Genomic DNA, 22,393 nt, shown 5'->3' with positions numbered 1-22,393 from the left:
GAAAGACAAGCCAGAGCTATTATGCAGTATATCTGTATATCAGCCTAGGCTTTACTCTGAACTAGTGTGTAGGACTAATCTGCTTTCCAGGTGAATGAAATTCGAGTTAAACTTACCTATAGTGCTAGAGTGAAGGGTAGCCGTTAAAAACAGAAGGATAAAGAGTGTGTTACTGTCCGTGCAATGAGTATTACAGTATCAGAATGGGGTATCACTGATGAAAAAGAGTTCAATACCTTCCAGAATGTACTTGTGTTGCCTTGTGACTGATTAAAACCCAGACAGTGAATAAAGCAGACCTTCTTTGGACACTGGCGCTGTGGCTTTGGATGTTTCTCAATGCCAGAAAGTGGTAGTAGAGCCTTAATTCCATAAAGGCTCCAAGGTCTACTTATTTCATCCTCATGGACAATCAAAGAGTTACTAATCCATGAGATCAGATCACAACCAGAACAGAGTTTCATTTCATAGTATCAAAGTGGTTTGGGTTGGAGGGGTCCTTAAAGAATATCTAGTTCAAATCTGCTTGCCATGGGTAGGGATGCCTTTCACCAGACCGGATTGCTCCAACCTTGCCTTGAACACTGCCACTCTCAAACTGTGACACTAAAGGCTGAGAATATACAGCAGTATTGATCAATAATAAACAACAATTTCATTTTTTAAATGCTAGAAACTCCACTTCCTGACACATATAAACATGTTTTAGCTTGGAAGAAAATGCAAAAACATTAAAATATTTACTTCAGAAGGCAAAAGAATTGCAGTAGACTGATGCAGAGACTGCTAGCCTCAGAAAAATAAGGCAATACATTATCCCATTCCTTCTCTTCTTTGGTGGCAGCCACAGGACTCATCAGCTAGTGACAGAAACATTTCTAGTGACATCTGGCTCCTTGGCTTATTCCTCTGGCAGCTCTGGAGTCGCCTTTAGGCTTGAAACGTAGTTAATTTATTGATGGACTGCCTACTACTCCAAATTACTTGATAAGAATCGTTATAAAACACTGGATGCACATGAAAATTTTTACAGTTGTATCATAATCCCTTTGTCCAATACAGCTGACATTTCTAAGCTTGAATGTTGGAATGTTGGAAAACTTTGTGTACATTATGTCACAGATCTGTGATGAAACATGGCAGATTTTTGTAAGTACATTTCAGCTGTGTGTATCAGTTTCCTCAGCCATGCATTGCTCTGAAGCCAGTATTTTTGTCTAAGAGCTCTACTGCACAAAATACAGTGGAGACAGTATAATGGAAAAGCTTAAAGGGACTACACTGCCAAGCAGCTAGAACAATCAAGTGTCTGTAAAATAACTAGCTGCTATATTAATTTTTGAACTTCAGAAGGCACTGGGTTAATCAAAAAGGCAGGCACTATGGTAACTAACATGACATTTACTGTTATCTCTGTTGTGTTCTTTGGTGAACACAATTTGTGAATTTTCCATCAATTTAGATACCAACACAGGTTATTTGCTCATGCAGGAGCCACACACCCATTTTATCATCTTTTCCCTAAATTTGCATCCTCCTTTGCAAGCTTTGATGAGTTTCATTAATTCCAGGGACTCAGGGGGAAAGAGAGAGACCTTCTTGAAGCATTTGCTGGCAGCTTATATGTCTGAGATTCTCCTGAAGCAATTGCGAACAACTGATTCAACTTCCTTGGTGTTCTCTAAGTCAGTTGTTCAGAATTCTTGATCCTAGCCTTAGGACTGCAAAGATTAAACCTCTCTAGCTTAGAAGGAGCCAGGTAGGAATATTGGCCTGTTACCAGTGCCTCACTGGCTGAGGAGCTTAATCTTTTTTTTTTTTTCCCTTTTTAGATTTTTTTCCTTATTATTCTCCCTAAAAAAATACCTCACTTAATTATCCCTGTGCCATCTGGCAAAATACCACCACACTGATTAACTCAGTCTTTGGCATAATATGTTGAAGCCCCTGAAGCCAGTGATCTGGAACAGGAACATTGACATGTTCCATGCTGTACTCCTTGCTGCACCTTGGGTATGTGCTTTTTTAATATGTATGTTTGGAGATAAAGTCTTGTAAATGCACGTTTGAACAACACTCTCAGGCGCACATTGTGATTATTGGGGCTGACCTGTGCAGGGCCAGGAGCTGGACTTTGATGAATCTGGTGGATCCCTTCCAACTCAGAATATTCTGTGATTCTGTATTTATTTTTCCTAGAAAATGATATAGCTTCCATGTAGTGGATGTGCAAACTGCAAAGCCTCTATGCTTTCAAGATATGCAAGGAATTTTTAAATCTACTCAATATAATTAGTTTAACCCTGCAGTCCAACATAAAACAGGTTAAAAGTTGAACACAGTCAGAGCAAGTCAACTAAACGTAGCACTGTGTCTACTAAGGTAAGAATACTGACTTGCTGACAAATCCGTTCTACACGGCAACATCCTCAGGAATTATGATACTCCTCACAACAGTGATATGCATCCCCAGTCCCCTGTCCTGTCGTCCCTGCAGTCCCTAGTATTTCACACTAGCATGGATACTGAGGGCTTGAGCCACTATGATGGCACCCAGTGAAATACAGGCTGGGAAACTCTTGCTAGGTAACAGAGTTCTAGGTAACATTCTGCCCAGGGAATTAAAGTCTGTAGGAAATGCTACTCAGCTCTTAATTCACAGCACATACTTCCAAAAATAGCATTTAACAGAGAGCCGTATTTGGGATTGTGCTCCAAAATTAACTGATGCAAAGTAAATCCATGCATATATATTAGTTTTGATTAAACTGACATAGCCACCAACATTTTCAGTAGTAATAGTTCAAATCTGAAACTTTACCATAGTTTAATTATGTTATATCTGTTTCCTACTCGTCCCCAAATCCATGCAAAGCAGCATCATTAATTAGCCTGCCCACTGCAAATGCTAACAAGGTCACTGATTGATAACAGAGCCTTCTCAGTGTAAGCTGTGAAGTCTGAAACATCATTTCAGGTAAGATCAGATGGACTATGTCCCTCACTACTTTCAGAATTGTTCTTTGTCACTGCTCTTTCCCACCACAAAAATTTCAGTAATTTAATTCAGAAATGTTTCAGTAATATACAAGACACAAATCAAAGAATCACACAATATACTGCATTGGAAGGGACCCACAGTGATCATCAAATCCAACTCCTGACCCTGAATGGGACCATCCCTAAGAGTTATACCATGTGCCTGAGAGTGTTGTCCAAACTCTTCTCTGTCAGGCTTGGTGTTGTGACCACTTCCTTGGGGAGCCTATTCCAGTGCCCAGTCACCCTCTGGGTGAAGAACCTTTTTCTAATACCCAACCTGAACCTCCTCAACACAACTTCAGGCGATTCCCTGAGGTCCTGTCACTCGACACCAGAAAGAAGGGATCAGTGTCTGCCCCACCTCTTTCCCTCACAAGGAAGTTCTAACTGCAATGAGGTCTCCCCTCAGTCTCCCGTTCTCCAGGCTGAACAGACCAAGTGCCCTCAGCCATTCCTCATATGGCTTCCCCTCCAGACCTTTCACCATTCCTGTTGCTTCTCTTCTGGATGGTCTCTAATAGCCTCATGTCTTTTTTATATTGTGGCACGCAAAACTGCCCCCAGCACTCAAGGTGAGGCTGCCCCAGTGCAGAGCAGAGCGGGACAATCCCCTCCCTTGCCCGGCTGGCGATGCTGTGCCTGATACACCCCAGGACAGGCTTGGCCTTCTGGAAAACAGTTTCATGAGCTCTCTTTCTAAAATGACACTTTTTCATTTTATGCAGTTCAGACTGGTATGTTCTGATCTTTGGAATTTAAATCAGATCTTTTTGAAAACATACATGAAATTTTCATTCAATAAAACACACTAAATGGATGCTAGAAATGTATTATAAATTTAAATTTTCAATTCTAGCATATGAGAATATACTTTACTCATAGAAGACATTGCAGTCACTTCTAAATTTGTGAAAATTGACAATGTGCTTGAATTTGGTACCTTATCAGAATAAAGGGACAGAAGAAAGAAAATGCAACCTGTGAAACAAATGTCCTTCTATCTCTTTATGTAAAAATATAAGCTGAGGATTCAGATGAGGATTAACATTAAAATCCTAGCTTGATTCGTACCCCCTGTTTTCCTGATCAAAGGAAAATACCCTCATTAAATAGGCAGCAACCCTGGAGATTTGCTCTTTCCAGCCCCTTGCTCCATGTATTTCTGGCATTGCTGTGACCAGAAGACATGAAAGCATGAAGGCTACTCTAACTGATACTCAACTAGTAATAAGTAGTAAGAGAAGCTGCGATTTTAATTAAAATTTAACTCTCATCAACAATCAGTATCAGGTACTCACAGACAACATCAATCAATCGATCACTCATAATTGGTGTTATTCTCAGCTAATTGCTGTACAGTTCTCAATGTAAAAAATAAGCAGATTCATGAGAACATGGATGTTGTGGGATGCCAACCAATAATCTTCCAGGGAAATGGTGAAAATATTCAGTGGAGCAGTTCTACAAGTGATGATGGACACAATAATAAGTGGAAACAATAAAATTAAAAGCAGTGGGATAAGATTTGACCATTATGTGTGTAGAAACATAGGCGGCTGTTTAGCATGCCATTCTCATTGAGGCTCAGCAGTGACTTCTGACAGCAGAGAGGTTCAGAATGTTACATTTCTGGTAGGTCTTGACAATTTTAAAGGTATTTATCTACCTTCAAAGGTATCCATTTTATATTAGTTCTATTTAAGTCTTTTCTCCATTGATTGCAGTCTCACTGGCTCACACTAAAGAAGTGTAGTGCTTTGCAATCAAAATATAGAGCCATAAAAAGGTCAAAATTACAAATAATTACAATAATTTGCAAAATTACATTAAAACTTCAAATCCTGATGACCTACTCAGTGAAAAAATAAATTGTAATACTAAATGTAAAATGCACAACAGGATTCCACTCTCTTGACAAGAGGCCCAAAAAGATTTTCCAAAATGATCCCATAATTACAGAGTAAAATGTAGTACAGAGTTTTATGTAAGAGAAAAGTAAACTGGCAAAGTTGTTAATTTAAAAGTCGAGAAATAGAGTTATGTTCCTGCACGACCCTGGAGAAACAAACTGTAATTGACCCTTCCCTGAGAAATTGGAGTGGACTAGGTGACCTCCAGAGGTCTCTTTTAGTTTCATCTATTCTGAGATTTCAAATACAGCCCCTCTGCACAAGAATTACATATTTTGAGTTAATTACAAGGTTTCATGCTATTATTTTCCCCAAGAATCCCGACCTGTTCAAGAGACTGATCTAAAGCTCACTGAAGGCCACAGCAGTTTTTCCAATGGACTTCAGTATGCTCTAAATAAAATCCACAATTCATATGATGGATGTTGTCTCTCAAATGAGGGAAATAGTCTGACTTTTGTTTTGAAATAATAATTATCACAGCAGTACAGAGCAAGACAGCAAGGAGTACAATTGCTGTCAATGCAAATATTATTTATCAATGGATAGAACATTAAACAAATTAATTAATTTGTAGTTAAACAATATATTAAATACTTTTTAAATTCATTTCTCAGTATGTGAAGCCTTGCATTTATATCTGTATTCAATATATGACATTATCTGATCTTCCCATTGTGAATCAGGGCTTGTTCTGCCTTACTACAGTAACAATTTAAAATAACTTCTTTACCTTCAACTGAACTATTCCCAATTTATTCTGATATGAACTGGGCCATAATCAGGGAGGAATCAGCTGCACTGTTATCTCTGTCATCCTGGTTTAGTGCAGAAAACATGGAAGTTGGTCCTGGGATTTGTTAAAGATTTGCAGTGCTTTGAGCTGCCAACAGAGCATTCAATGCTGAAAAAGCTTTGCTTCTGTGGAAGGCAAAAAGGAATTGCCTCTGTGAAAATAAGGAACAATAAAGTATTTATTCTTTGATAGCTGCTTATTTTTTTACTTTGCCTTTTGATTGTTTTGCTTACATGACAGTTCTTTCTCTGCCCACTGTACTAATGTGACATCTGTTCCATCTTTGGGGATCCACCTCTGTCCAGTGAGTGGCATTTTAAGAAATTATGTTTTTCCATCAGTTTTTGTCTCTATTAAAACACTAGTTTAAATAATATTCAGTTAAAAAAAAAACCACACCAAAAAGCCAAGGAATTATGGATTCTAGACTCCAGGAAACTGGGCAACTGGAGAGCAATTACTGAGTCTTGAAAAAAAATTCTTTACTGCAGAATCCACAGTTTACTTTCTGGATTTGAGTGAAATTAATTTGTTTTTATCTTTTGGCTTTGTAGACATTTTGTGGAAAGTCTGAGTGAAGTGTCAAAGGTAGAAGAAAGCACCTTAGCTTGCTTCAGACTCATCTCCTTCTGTTTCCTATGATTCCTTACATTGACTAATTGAGCTTAGCTCAGCTCAGGTGTTCTTTGCAGAGAGACCATTAATCTGCCCTGTAACTTTGTAGTCAAAAGCAACAGACCCTCAAAACCCGACTGTGGTCTCTGGCGGGTATGTGGAGTGGGTCTGTAGTAATGGGAGCAGCTGCTACCGAGTGCCACTTTCACAAAAAGCTGGCATTTTCTAAGTTTGTCGACGACTTAATTGACCATTACAAAAGCCTTCGGAAATAAGCTTAATGCTACGTAGAAGCACCAAAAGTATGTTAAAGCCTCAACTGAGGCAATTTTTAAAATTTCAATGTGGTGAGGAGGCTGTGCATCTTTTGCTAGAGGATCAAGGCTTTTTTTCTTGGAAAAGAATACAAGTTTTTGTCTTCAGGATATCGTGAATCTAGAAGTAATGAAAGTTTTAAGGCTAATGGTCTTTTGTCTAGAGGGAATATATTGTATTTCTGTCTTGTATAAACAACACTTATATGCCAGTTATATAATAACTAAAAATTTCTGACCAGAAGTGTCAATGCTCGCTAGCTTATCTCACTTCTGGATAAAGAGATTAAGATACTGAAATAGAATTCCCTGAGTAGCAATAAACTAAAATTGCATCACATTTTATTTTGATGACACATTGTATTATTTCAGTTGCCTTTTCACCTTCCTAGTGGAACAGTTGCCTTTGAAAGACTGAATCATATGATGAAAAGCAAGAAACATATGACCTCAGACAGAAGATAGTTCAGAGTCAGAAAAAATAAACAAGAAACCTCATTTTTTATGAATTACAAACAATAAACTATTGCTGGTATTAAATAGTGTAATCTTAACCTTGAACATGTACAGAATTCCAAGAAAACTAAGAGGTAGAAAAACTGGAAAATGTATTCGTATTAACTTTTGAATAAGTAAGTTCACAGGTCCACTGTAGTATTTTAGTTTGCTGTCAAAACTGCAGCCAGAAACAGAGCTGTTAGCCCAGGAGCTACAGGAGCCTGCTAGCTCATCTTTTGATTTTGTTCCTAAATGAAATAACTTCTATTACCAGGAAAATTTAAGTCAAATTTCTTAAAATAGGAAGTGTTAAGTCTACAATAGGAAAAAATCATGAGTTGTTTTCAAAGTGGTCTAGTAATGGGTTATATTACCGGCACTTACGCACTATGTGTGATACTTGCTCTGTGCCTGATTTTGCATCATCATGTCACAGCAACACCTTTGCAGAGACTTTCCATTTGTAAGAAGAAATAGGAGTGGAAATGGCTAGATACTGATGTTCAGCAGCTCCCAACCTGTCCAAAACCTTCCCGATGGATTAAAAAAGTTCGAAGATCGTCTTTACATGGATTGCAGCACAGTCTGTGTAAGGTAAGTCTTCATTTGGTTGAAGATCATAAGTAGAGCTATCCAAGAAAAACTATAATACATATATACATCTGTTTTTATTAGTTTGGTCCTTCCCAACCGCTGTGACAGACCTCAAAGATAGGGCAAAAGTCAGGTGAAAAAAAGGAAATCCTGATCTGTGTTTGCACCATGGGCAAGAGCTAATAAGTAGCAGTCTTGGGTTAGTAAAGAAAAGAAGAAAGCAAGAAGTTGGAGACAGTAAGGTCTTCTCCAATCAACCAAGAGCTGTGATGGTTGATATAATTTAATTATTGGTTTAGACAATCACTGGACAGAATTTGATTTAAATTATCAGTAATTTAGAACATACTATTCTGCTGTATCTTCTCTTTCTCATTAACAAATCTGGATGCAGGGATCATTCATAGCTTATTGGCTTGCCCCCAGGAAAGGCATGGTTTTCTGATGATCCATGCTGCTTGAAATTCTCTTTTTCTTCCATGTTATGGTGTGTGGATAAGGTCAGGAAAAGTGTTTTTCGTATAGCAGGCTCCTGCGTCTCATTCCTGAATGGGAAACATCTCCTAAAGCATAAATGAGAAACAAGGATCATAGGCTGGCACTGCACAGGACTACCATGTCCCATCACTTCTGCTCCACCACTTTTGCCTGTTGGAAATACCAGAGTCTTAGCAATGTGTATTTCTTTCTCCTGTGAAGGATTTACATGCAGTAGATCTGGTTCTCACAGGTATTTCTTTGGTAGTGCTGACTCTCATGAAAGAGCAAGAGCAGTTATTAGTTATCATGTATACTAGCTCTGCTAATCCATGCTCTCTAGGCATTCCGAAAATTGGTTAAACTAGTAACAATAGGTGTGGTGCTGCTGCCCAGAACCTGAAATTCTTTTCTTTTCTCAGAAGCTCCGTGTCTTCTTTTTAAAATTGTGTGGAAATGTGGGAAGTCTTTAGTACCATTAAGTCATGGATGAGGATGCCTCTGGCTAACACATTATTTATAACTTTTGCTTAACTTTTTGCTTAATAAAATATAAATCAGAAAGGAAGGCAGAGTATGACAAAACCAGCTAAATTCAGTCAGACTTCTTTCATTCTGCCTTTTCTAGAGGAAACTTTGCTAACCAAGTGAAACTGGGAGACAAACTAAGTATTGAGTGGTATGTTTCTCATTTCAACATCCTATGCCATCCCATTATTAATGATTTCCTTATCGAATGAAGGTAAAACCAAATTGGGTATTTCCAACACGCTAAGCTGAACAAATTTAAAAAACAGCAGAGAGGGGGGAAAAGAAAAGAAGAAAGAAAGTATGCTTCAAATGAGATATTTCTATGCTTGCTTTTTCAGTTGCTGAGGCATTTTCACTATTGCCTGCAGCAGGTACCAAGCATATATGTATAATATGGTAAGCACACCTTAACTCCTCCAGACCACTTTTGATTCTTACACTGCATATCACAGGAAGTCATGAAGTTCCATTATCATTGCTTTGATTTCCAAAGACCCCTCAATTTTCAAAAAAGTTGTTGGTAAATTAATTTCATATATAATGTATATATATTATATATGAAGTAGACTTATCATTAAGCATTCAGTAAACTTAAAGGAGTATATTTCACTTATATGTTCTGTTTGCCAGCACAATCTAATCCTAACGTTGTACCAAAATATAACTTACAAACTTTTATGGGATTGCTCCTGCTTGAACAAGAACTTGCTATATGAAGAACAATTTTCCAAGGAAAAAATGGTTGCAGGTCTGTTTTATAAAGATGGTGGCATGAATATGAATGTATTTCTTGCTGTAGAATTCAAGGCAATCTATACACCAGGAAAGATAATTATATCTTGAACCTAAAATCTGAGAACTGACAATGATCGTAAACAATACTTTGCTGTCATGTGTCATGTGGCAGGCTCTGAACTACAGAATCATTCAAGCTGGAAGGGACTTCCAGAGGTCGCTTTATTCAGCTCCTGCTGCTTCTTCAAAAGTAAGGACAACTTATATCAACTTGCTCAGAGCCACGTCCTGTTGAGTTTTGAGTATCTCCAAGGGTAGAGATCATGCAACATCTCTTGACAAGCTGTTCCAGGGGATGATCGGCCTCACTGTGAATTTTTTGTTTCTAGCATCTAATCATAATTTCCCATGTTTCAACTAGTGTTTCTTTTTATTTTTTTTTTTTTTTGTTGTTTTGGCAGCAAAGACATCTAAAATGAGTCAGTCTTTTTTCATGTCAGTTCCTTCAAATGTCAGTCTGCTACTACTTATAGAGAAAATGTTTAACACTGGAGATACTTGGAATTCCCAAAGCTAGAAAGGAAAAGAAAAGTTTCTAGGAAAAAAAGGAAACAAGAATGCTATTAAATCCAGCTCTGTATATTCAGAAATGAAATATATATTTTCTGTGAATGAACAGTCTTGAACATTTTTTCAGTGTCTGGACAGAAAGACAAAATACTCAAAATGCTGAAGCATTCCTGAGGGATCCACAGGTATCACAAATGATAATTCAGAACCAGACTGCATCAGGTACATGGCTTTCTTTTTTACCACAGCTGGCTGATTACTCAGCTTTGTCTGTCAGCTAAGAAAAAGGTCACTGAAGATGGTTAACACCATTTTGGTTTGACCAAATAAATTAAGGGTTAGTGTGGTGTTTGTTTTTTTTTTGTTTGTTGTTGTTGTTCTTTTTTTTCCAACGAAGTAAAATCAGAAGTACAATTATTTTTGTAGTTCCAATAGAGGAAGCTGACAGCAAATATTTTTTCAAATACTTCATTTTTTCTATGTCTTATTCAAAAGTGGCTTTGATCCAGGTGACTCAGCTACACAAGGGCAAATGTACCATCCAAGCCTAAAGATGCTGCAAAAAACGTTATTTATTTTTGTCTGAGCAAAAATAATTACAGCCTTTTCAGATTAGTAATTTATTCATGTTCATTCAAATGCTTTAATAATGCAAATGTTTTAGTGACATGAATATATTTACCCATGCTTTAACAAAAGAGAAATAAATTACTTATCCTTTTCCAAACTCAGTGCTTATGGTTGTAAAATTAAAAATTGCAGTACCTGACCTCCAGTCACCCAGGTCTGGCAGAAATCAAGATTTACACTGGCTTTTCTAATGACTCTGCTCAACCTTAACTTTCCATTAGGTTTTTGTGTTGTCACAACAAGATGGCTGGACACAATAAAACTAAGAATCTAAGTAAACACATCCACTGTGTAATTAACTTCTTTTAAGAAATGAAATGGCCTTTGACAGAGTGCTTTGCAGGTTGAGAAGGACCACTGCTTACTAAGTCTGCCCACTGTAGGATCTAAAGGTGAAGGAGTGACCATCTGCACATCAACCACATAACAGGAAGCTACTTGCTGAGAATAAAAGGACAGTTCCTGACAAACGAGAAAAACTATGAACAGTTATTTTTGAGAGGGATGTAAGATTAATCTCTTATTGATGCATGCTGACTTTTTTTTTTTGCTTCTTTTGTAAAATTAGAAGCTGAGCTGGAAATAAATAAATCATAAACCAAAGGGTTCCATACTGCATGCTGATTTTTTTAGTGAGTTGCCACCAGTTTTGAGGATCATGGTGGATGTAGGTGGATATGAGGGGCATATGCACTATAATAGAAGCCAGAAATGCTGAACTGGTCAATGGGATGTGATAAGCCACAAAATGATTTGGGTTGACCATCCAAAGCTTCTCAATCTTTTATGAACATCTGGAAATGCCTGCTCCAAACAACACTCTCCAAATGTCCATTGACAGGCTGTCTAGTCCAGCTGCAAATATCCTAAGCATAACCTCATAATGTTTTCCAGGATATTTCCTATGGATCTACGTGCTATTTGCATGCATGCTCTATCTGCATTGTCTGTTTCTCCACCTAAGATATCTACCTTAGTCTGTAGGGTTCTCCCAGATTAAAAAGAGAAAGCTAAAGGGAAACAGTGTCAAAGCACCACTCAGAGATGCAGTCACTGGCCCAGGGTATGGCTGAGTTCCTGTCTAGACTGCATCTTTGCCCTCCTGGAAAACTCTGGCAACCAAACTGTCAAAGGGACTGGAAATTCTCCACATCCAGCTTCTCTTTATTTCTTGTTTCCTTTCTCTTCTTGTGTGGGAGCAACTCATCTGGCTTAAGGCTTTCAAGCAAAATTAACTTAAATAGTTGTCTGAACTCCTGAACTCCCCAATGCACCTCCCAGGAAAGGGCAGGGGGCAAAAGGCACTGCTTTTTCTCTGTTTTGCCTATAGTGCCACCTCTACCTCAGAGAAAAAGAGATTTCCACAGTGAAAATTTCCCTCCCACAGACTGAAGCCCGATCTTAGGATACAGCTAGGAATTAGTCAGCTTTTTGGCCTGTTAGTCTAAAAGTTGAAGTTTAAAATTCAAAATTCTCAGAAAAGCACTGTAGACTGGGGAATTGGCAAATCTAATTCTTCCTGCCTGCTAGGAAGAAAAAAGCTTGCAGCATCCTTACAATGTACAAAATTTCCCTCCTGAATGTAGTGGCTATGCCTCATATTGCTTTCAGTCTACCAGTAGGTTAAAATACCACTATAATAAACCCAAAGGCCTTAACACAAGGGAAAAATAGATGGATTCCAGCTGAGAGACTTAGATTTCTCAGTTCATTACAGGACTAGCTATTTGCACTTGGCTAGCAAGTGCTAGGTTTTTCTTATATCTGTTTCACCTCCTGTGAGTTCTCTTTAATATTGCGGACTCACATTGTATGTGACAGGGTCCAAACAGCAAATTGATTGAAGCTTTTGCCTATCCAGGTATCTTCATCTGTGTAGAGGTAGAAAGTGATACAGGTCTAACAGAAGAAGACTGTGAGTGCTGGTGATCACTCATTCATATGGAAGCACTGTTGGCAGCTCTGCAGAAGAGGCAGCCTAGGCAAGCATACCTGTAACTAATCCATCAGTCAGCTGGCAAAGCAGAACACGGGGTTGTTTGTCAAGATTTTTTTCAAAGGCCTAAGGCTGGTTGTTCTAGACAGGAAAAAAAGACAGAAAAGAAATAAGATGTGGAAGAAAAATTCTGCCTAAGTAAAACTTGGATGATTTTGATCCGTTCCTTAACAAAGCGCCATAAGAAGCAAATAAAACCACCCTGGGCAGCAGAGGAAGATAGGAAGCTGAAACAGGGAAAGGCATATAGGCATTTTACTTTTCTGTCTTATCTACTGTGAGTTCTTTTCCAAGTTCACGGTTCAGATTTAATAGGATAAGGTCTCTTGTTTGACATGGTGGTCTGGATTGAACTTGCAGACTGGTCAATATATATGACACCATTGACAGCAATTTCCAGTTGTTGCCAAGGCTTCAGCTATACAGCACATGCATCCCACTGCCCCTGAGAGCATTTGTCCCACTTGCCTTCTCAACCCCTTACTAGAGCCCACACTAGCAGCACTCATACTTTCTCTCCCAGAAAAAAATTATCGTGGGTTTTCAGGGCACTCGAAGTAGTTGAAAACACTAGAGAAATCAATAATCCAGAAACATATGCCTTTGTAACATGAATGGTGAGCTCAGCACCCTCTTTGGTCACACACCAAGAACCAAATGTGCCACATACAGCGTAATGAAGTCCTAACCAAGCTCCTTTCCATCCCAAACCAGTGGCAACGGCACAAATGGGAGGCTCAATACAGCTTCTGGAGAATCTACCACATCTCTCTCTACTTTGTCCCCAAAACGGTGAGGCTCTTCATTAGCTGCTACAGTGCAGTGCCAGTAGCATGTGTGGTACCAAAGCCATTAACCTGCAACAGGAGATAGGAAAGAATTGCCTCTTTGCTCCCCCTCTGACATATCTGTGCCTATATATTAAAGTGTCAGAATTGGCTGTCTTACGGGAAAATAAGAACTTGAAGGTTTTGGATTTCTCCCATAATCCATATGACTGGAATATGCTCATCATCCCTATGTTGGTCCTTCTGTTACTTTAGAATCAATCTATTTTCTTTTATGTCTTTTCAGAAATATGAAAAAATGGGGAAAATAAGCTTTTCAGTGAAAAACTCATTTTTAGCTGCCTGAAAAAGGATTTAGCTGAGCAAACTTCAACTTCTTTCTGGATTCTTTCTGCACTGTACGGGTGCAGAGTTAATACAAGCTGTTTCAAAACCTGACACTGTTTCAGTAAATGTCTACCAGGTATAACATGTTGCATTTATACTATGCTCTGTTTTCCCTACCTATTAAGTATAAGCCACAGCTCAATGCAGCTAATACAGACTGAAATTTGGATAGTCCACTGAATTTTTAGTGACTATATTTTAAAAATACATATACTTTCATTAAGATACTTCTTAGACCCCCCCAAAAAGTCCAAAGTGTATCTGGACTGGTAATCGGAGAGAATAATTTCCTCCTGGAGTATCAGTTCAAGTCCAGCCCAGACTGGGAGTAACCTGGTATTTTTATCTTCTAGAAGTTACCTGATCACGTTATGCCCTATAGACAAGTGTGTCCATTAGAAATATGCAACAGCTGGCAGAAAACGGCTTCTTGCTGGCATTCGCAAGAGTGAGGATGGGGTGCGAGTGTGGTTGGAATCTAAATGATTCCTCCCTCGAGGTGGTCTGGCCAGCATGGATAGAAGCACTTTAATTTGAAAGGAAAACTTGAACTTTGTAGTTAATGGATGAATAAATGGAAGGCTTCGGTCTGCAGGACTGTCAGATTGGTAGTTTTCACAAACACTTAAATCAAATACCACATCTGAGTGGAAGAAATTAAGATGTAAATATCCAGGAGACAGTGCCAAGACCAGTGAAATCAGAAAACAGATTTGCCCTATTTTGCTTCTGTGCCTCAAAATATAGCAATACATGAAGACCTTGTTGCCTACAAAGATGGTTTGTCATGTTTTAAAAAAGATAAAAAGGACATAAAATTTTTATCTTGTGATCTGCCAACAAAAAACCCCAAAATAACAACAACAATAACAACAAAAAAGACACTTAAAAATGGCTTTTCTAAAAATTCAGATATTTATGTAGAGAGGGGTTAATTGGACACTACCATTGCCATCAACAGCAATTTCTCTCTGCTGATGATGAGCACTTTCCTGAGAATTATAAGCAGCCCACTCCTGTGTCTACTGTGTATACTTACTGATGAATCATGCCAGTCAGGCAATTTATAGAGCGCTCTGAGTGACCACTGGACGAGTCTGAAAACAAATACTGGACATTCCAGAAGTTTATCCTGAACTATTTTTAAACGCAATAGCCAAGATGTATTTATACCAGTGTAATCTGAACGTGCATTGAACCTCCTGAGCTGGTAAGGAAATGAGACCATTGCTTTCTGGGCTGGCTGTGCAGGGCAGAAGCTGTGACTCCAGCAGGGTCAGCTGCTAGCACAGGCTTCACTGACATCCAGGGCACTTCATGGTTCAGGAAGGCAATCTGCATTAGTCTACACTGTGGACATGTATTCTATACTCCTAACTGAATATGGGAAGCACCAGCTGTAAGGAAATATAAATTGTACAGTTGGTTTGGTTTTGCATATCAAATATGTGCAGCATATCATTCACAGATTCCGTTAATTAATCCTGATGAAATCATAATGAGAAGAACATTAACACTAATCGATTTGGATGAGATGAAATTTCAGACCTTCCTGACATTCTCATTTGTGACACATACCATAATGAAAAACAACCAATCAGCTTTCCCCTTGCAATGCAAGCATTAGCTTCCCCAGTGGTAAAACAGAAGGTCAGCATAAAAGTCCCATTTTCTACAATGAACAGCAATGCTTTAAATGCCATAGAAGAGCATGCAAGTATTAGAGCTATTGTTTTCATAAAGCTGTTCTGCTGGTGACTATTCATAGCCACCCTTTGCCTTTCCTGAGCAGCTTTTCAATTTAGGTTTCCATAGGCTACGGTTTGACAGAGTAGCTAGAAGAATTCATGCATGTATATTATGAAGTTTCATTACCCTTTTTTCTTTCATGAACAGCATTCCTTACAGGATATGTTCTATTGGTGCTCTGTGCCAAGGCAGCATTATTTGCGCTTCTTGACTAACGAGGGTTCACCACAGAGAAATAAATCACAGGGTTGTGAAAAGTTCTTTTCAAAGGCTTGACTAAAGGCAACTTTTGAAAGCAAACAGTTTGACCTTCATGAAAGTCCCCCTGGCAAGCAGTAGGAGCTACCATGTTTCCTGGGCTGGTCCCAAGCTGGTCACTGAGGCCCCTGGGAGCTCACCACAATTCCCTACTTGCAAGGCCCCTGGGAGCTCACCACAATTCCCTACTTGCAAGGCTTTTGAGCAGCTGCCCATGCCAAGCATCCGGATTGTACAAACAGAAATCATAACCCAAGGCAAAGTCAAGCCCACAAGACGTTATCTCTCAGCCAAGTTGGAAACTATTGTGTAATTCCTCACCCAGATTCTAATAATATTCATTTAATCAATCCTTTCCTTCAGAGTGTTTAGGTAGTGCTGAAGTTAGTGCTGAAGTGCCTTTTATCTCCTCTCTCTCTCACAAGATCACATATTTCTATTTAAAATGCAAGTGACAAAATCAGAATGTACCTCTAGCTTTTCATATCTGCAGTTTTGATTCTCTAATACCTTCAAATGACTAGGTAAAGTGGTGAGCACATCAGAAGAGGTTTTCCGCAGAAAATGTAAAAGATGCAGTTTCATTATGCAGAGGTAACGCACTGGTTATTGCAGGAGGTTCTGTAGTCTTCCGGAAAGGAAAGAAAAGCAGAAAAGTAACCTCGGAATAAATTATCTACCTCCGACTACCCTAGAAGAGAGTCCTCTTTGGTCATTTTTAATGTCTATGAAAAGGTGTCCACTTTACACTTTCCTCAAGTATGCACAAATGGGAGACTTTTATCACAGTTTATCTTTTGTTTTCTTGTATATTTGTACTCATGCCTTGTGAAGGCCTAGAAATGAGTATGTATCATGCCCAAGTTTATATCCATCTGTCACCAGCACTAGAGGCTGCTGCATTTTAAATCACTTCAGCATACTGCTTGCACAGTGACTCAGCCCTGACAAGGGGTGTCCACCCTGAGGATGAGAAAATGATTCAGTATTCATTAGTCTAACTTAATGCAGTCTCTCCTCAGCAGGAGAACAGCCAATCATGCACCTTATCTGTGCCTGCTTCTGTGATTTATCCACTGAGGACTGACCTACAATCAAGAACTTTACTTAAAACCTTTTGATAGGCAGCTAGCTGCCAGTCTGGAGATAAAGCTAAGCTAAATACACCCATGCTAAATTCAGACTTTGCTTTTCTTTCAATCTGAGAGCTCTCCATAAAGTTTTTGAACAAAATAAGTCAGAGATACTGCTTAGGCATGTATATTATTTTCATAAATCAGAGGTGTTCTGCTTTCTAAACTGATCTTGTGGGTTTTTTGTTTGTTTGTTTTTTAATATTGAAAGAGTGACACTGCTCTTAGTATATCGTTCCAGAGATGTGTGCTCAAACCTGTGCAGGATTTCAGGATGGTGTTGTAATGTAAAATGAAACCACTAAACACCCTGAGCCTTCTGAACTTTTTCATTTGTGAAGGTGGAAAAACAGAGTCTGCTTGGCTAAAGAACAGAGAGGGAGAGAGTGGGTCTCATTCCAGCACATTCTTCTCAAATAAACCTGAAGTTGAAATATTTGGAAACTTCCTGGAACACAAGGCAATCTAAAATTCTTTCCAAGGGTGTCTGATTTGATAACAAGATGCAAAGAGGGGGAATAGAGTGACAGACCTGTCAGTCTACCTATATAAAGTGGTCTTATTTCTATTCCCTGTGCTGATTTTTCCTTGTCCAACTTTCCTTGTGTTTGTGGGTAGAAGGGTAGAAGAGCAATAAGCTGGTTTTTGTTTTGCTTTGCTTTGCTTTCAATACACTCCCAAATATGATTTTTTTTCAGCCTAGGTGAAGCTACAGTTGTGGAAATAATACTCCTAGCAAACATTCTGAATCTCATTAGATTTTCCCCTGTATCTGTACAGAGCCTTTAATTCAGTCAATATGTGACGCTTAGTTTCAGTTAGAGAAGGTGGTACAGAATGCCTCAGACCACAGTGAAGGGGTTAAGCAGAAGCATCAACCCCGAAGAAGGCCCATTTTTGAAGTATTCTTAGGCCTTTTGTAAATTTAAACTCAGAGAGAGGAAAAAATATTACATTTTTTTCTTGCCTAAGGGTGAAGTTACTGGTCTCCCAAGGAAGCTGGATAGATTGAGAAGATTCAGGTGCTTTCAAACACCTAGTCAATTTATAGATAGCAGCTTTTCATATAATCCCATGATTGAAGAATGAATGAATCTCACAGCCAGCATCTCAGTAAGGTAACGAATCAGACTAATTTTTTTTCCAGTGTCAAGTCAGTGTCATTGGGGGGTGGGGGAAGAAATAGCCCTATTTGAGATCAGTTTTCTGAGTTACTGCTGGCTTCAAGAGAAAAAGGGAGAGGAAGCAGCCCATAATTAATATAAACATAAACATATTTTGATTTGTTTTAGTATGTCTTCCTTCTGTCAACTGCAAGTACTATCAGATGGAGTTAGCATTAGTCATGAGATAGTTCTCATAAATTTTTTCCGTCTGCACATCATGTAAGTTGTGAGATGTTTTTCAATAATCTTTTCTTAAACTTGGCAAAGTTCCCCTGGCTCAAGAGTAATACAGGGGTTTTGTTGTTGTTTTGACTTTGATATTTCTTTGGTGCGTTAGAGTATGAAGGTTAATGATGGAATTGTATGTGCACTCCACCAATTCTCTCTCTTTTTTTATTTTACTGAATTGCTACTGTCACACATTTGAAGTAATTTAGGATGTTTCCTTTCAACTAATAAAACTTATGTTTTAAGTAGCTATTTTAATTTCCCTGTGTCTCTGTGTGCGTGTGTGTAGAAAGTCATTTTCTGAGTTGTATCAGATGGAGAACTGGTAATTCCCAATGTCCTGATAACTTCTTGAAGCCCTGGTTCTGAAAAAGAGCTTTAAAAATCTTGTTTAGCAAGAGTTTACTTCTCTGTAAAAGCAACGGATGATTTATGTGCACCTGAACGTTACCATTTTTAAGACTGCCAGACAAAGCCTGTAATAATGATTTGTATGTCTGGTATGTATTGGTATTTTTGAACCTTCTGCTTTTCAGATAAGCAGATGGGAAATGGATGAATGCTGTGAAGCTCTATAGAAGCATATGAAACATAAAGAAACATAAATAAAGTGGTGTAAACCAATGTGTTTAGCTAGTCTCCAATTTTAACTCCTCCAAGCACTACAGCAAAGAGATTGGTAACATAAACTGATTAAGGCTCAAAGGCAACAGTCAATCCATAAACTAAAATGAACTATGTAGGATTGGGATTTTTATTTTAAATTAAAAATATCTCATAGGCAGCAGTTAAAGCCCTAGCAATATTTGAGTCAAAATCCCAAAGTTAAGAAACACCAAAGCAGCTTTGTGCGTTGCTAGGTGGCTTGTCCTTGTTTATATATAAGTGCAAACAGTACCTTTTATTTTTAAGGTTGGTCAAGAACTGAGACAATTGGGGTTCTTCTTATGCATATTTCACCTTAGGATTGCAGCAAGTTATGGATATTTGATTTTTTAACTCATGAAGTAGCAGAAAATCATGTGTAAAATCATTTATGCAGTACCTTTCACAAATACTTTCTATCACTTATGTCATGTGACAGTTGCTCACAAAACACTGCAGAAAAACATTGAAACTGCCAGTACTGCAAGGTCAGTCTGGATCAAGAAAGAACAACTACATTTTACCTGCTTTACTTTCAGAGTTTTGGAGATTTTTTCTTCTCTTCCTGGGATTTAGTGTTTTGTTTTGTTTTTTTAACCTGACAGGAGAAAATCAGACTGTGCTCCTTCTACCAATATGTGAATACTGGAATGGAAAAAAGAATTTCAATAAGAGTTTTAAAGGGCCCACAAACTTTTACTTTTGTATGTGAAAATTAATTAACCATGTGGGCTTTTTCCCACTTTAAATTTTTTTTTTAGATTTTTTCCAGAGCTGGAAGTTATTCAGGCTGTTATTTGAGTTTTTATGAACACTGTCTGCTTTCTGAACTTCATCTAATATCCACTCAACTTACCAGAATATCTATGGATGCTCGCTCATCTCAATTAACTTCAAGACACATATTTTATCCACCACACCGGTGAAGTTGTGTGCAGTATTTCTCCTTGCAAATTACTTTTAAGCCATTTAAGCCATTTTTTGGTGCGTTTGGTGCTTCTTCAAAAAAGAAGATATCACTCCAAAATCTATCGAGAAATAAAATGCTGACTGATGTAACACATCTCCTCTCTTCTTGTGAACATTCATATTTAAATCAAAACAATTTCCTTGTCACATTTTACTGAAACTTTCCACTCATCACATGACTTTCTATCCTGTCTGTCTGTATAAAATATTAAGGTCGCCCACAATAACTTAGAAGATCGTGCAATTTTGCAGTGCATTATAGAATCAATTTTCATGGGTACTAGTTTAGCAATATTCCACTCTTTACTCTGAACACTTTCATTCCTGCTGCTTAGGAGGATGAGGTTTAATTCTATCAGAAGCAGAAAATGTAAAGGGATTTTGTCATCTAAAAGCTGTGAAGGTCATAAGACGTGTCTGTATTCAAGTCAGTATATGATGTTAAAAATTTTCAAATGGTGTTATGTTGAAAGTAAAACCAAAGATGTAGAAATAATGTTACTTTAGCCACTTCTTTTTCTCATAAGAGGAGGATAAAAAGAAATATTACTTGACCCAAACTCCTCTTTTAAATTTTAAAATATTAAATATATATATATATATAATATTACATTAAAAAGATAAACAGAAAAAAACCTAAAAAAATATGCATTCAAAACAGATTGGAAATATATCCTGTGAGTCCTCTGACCTCACTTTGTGAGTGCTGGTAATAGCACCTGCTATCTTGACATCCATGTGAAATATTTTTCTGTGTGAAATCACATTGGCCCTGCCTAGCTGCTTTCTGTTGCATATTCCTGTCTAAAGCGGGGAGGAAGAAAGCCACAGATGCACCAAAACTGCAACTTTACCTTATGAAGTATATTCTGTTTTCATTATGGATGAATTGCTCCTTGGAGTAGGAAGTTCTGGAATGTGCATTAAGTTGCAGATTGAAAAGGATCAGTTCAGAGTGTATTCAGCATTATTACATTTCCCATAGATCTGTATATAAATATCAGTAACTATCAGTGGCTCTCTTAGATGCTTGTAACTTCTTCATGACTATTGATAAAAAAGTCTAGTATTCAAAATTGGACAGATACTTGATAAACTTTTCCATTTTCTTTTTACAAGGATTTAATTTCCTTATTTCAAAACTTTCAAAAACTTTAAAGGGAGACTCCTCTTAAGAATGGATTTGCAAAAGCAATGAAAATCACTTCAGCAAATTTTGCATCAACCTGATGGAATGCAAAGGCACATTTTTCAAGACAAAACCAAAAAATTCTTTGCCTATAGCTATTCTATTTGATATCTAAATGTTAAGAATTCATCTACAGCTGTAGGTCAGATTTACAAGAGTCCATCAGCAGCTGTTTGGTCTTCACAGGACAGGGGAAATTCAAAGTCACCTGATGCAACTTGACAAACTACCATGATGTCATACAAATGGGAGGGATTGTCTCCTTTCCAGGAATAGCAGCTTTTGAGCACTGTGAAGGCTGAAAAGTTTGGATCCACTTGTCTGTGCAAAACAGTTCTTTTGCAGCAATACAGTCTCTTTGCAGAGCAAAGATGTTGTTCAAAGAGATAAAAAACATTCTTAACAGTGGATGAGAGTGTTCTGAATACACATAGGTTTTTTTGCATTTTTGGGTTACAAATTCTTTATGATAGTGAACAGAATCTCCTAATAAATGCCAAGAAATCACATGGCTGCCATATAATTTAGTGGTTAACAGCTTATGACAGTCATATAAACATCGTGGTTCTCTTGATTTTCATAGTTATTATTGGTGAAATAGCTGAAACATAACCAAACTGATAATGTCATATTAATAGAGTCAGAACTAATGTTACACTATGTACTTTCACTCTCCATGGTAACCATGAATAGAATGTATAACTTCTAAAAAAATTTTTAATTAATTGGATTAAGAATAAAAATTAAGAACCTGAAGTAATAGTTTATTGATGTATCAATATCTTCTGTGTCATAAAAATGAGTCATTACTTCTGTGATTAGATGAAGGGATGATAGGATGTATTCATGGACATTCTATTTTATTCAATCTATTTTTGATGTGTAACTCATATGCTGAAAAGTCTGATTGACCTTTAAAGGGGGCTTTCGTTTCTATGAATTCAGACTGTGTACAACCTAGATGATAGCCAGCAGAGATACAGAAAAAAAGCAGTGATGGAAACACTTAAAAGGAGTTTGAATTTGTTCTACTGAACTATGTGATCCTTACTGACTCTTTTCTCCAGACTGATTTTTTTCCTGTAAATTTTGCTACAGCTTATCTACACCAAGAAGATTCAGACTTTCCATTTCCTCATAACCCATTTGCAGAACAAAAGACATGCCATCACA

General features: G+C 37.8%; 1 long non-coding RNA gene across 3 annotated transcripts in view; it reads left to right on the top strand.

Moving 5' to 3' along the window:
* The window catches only part of LOC104698409, a 39,336-nt gene that overhangs the window by 14,332 nt on the left and 2,611 nt on the right, over positions 1-22,393 (top strand). For 2 of the 3 annotated variants that reach the window (XR_753321.4, XR_005604559.1), the window contains 2 exons: positions 7,612-7,769; positions 9,685-9,762. This is a non-coding gene — a long non-coding RNA (uncharacterized LOC104698409). Of the gene's footprint in view, positions 1-3,456; positions 7,770-9,684; positions 9,763-22,393 lie in introns of those variants that run through there. The other variant, XR_005604558.1, reaches the window with a different exon arrangement.

Source organism: Corvus cornix, chromosome 1A (genome assembly GCF_000738735.6).
Source record: "Corvus cornix cornix isolate S_Up_H32 chromosome 1A, ASM73873v5, whole genome shotgun sequence".
Classification (NCBI taxonomy): Eukaryota; Metazoa; Chordata; class Aves; order Passeriformes; family Corvidae; genus Corvus; species Corvus cornix.
This window is presented reverse-complemented; position numbering and strand designations above follow the sequence as displayed.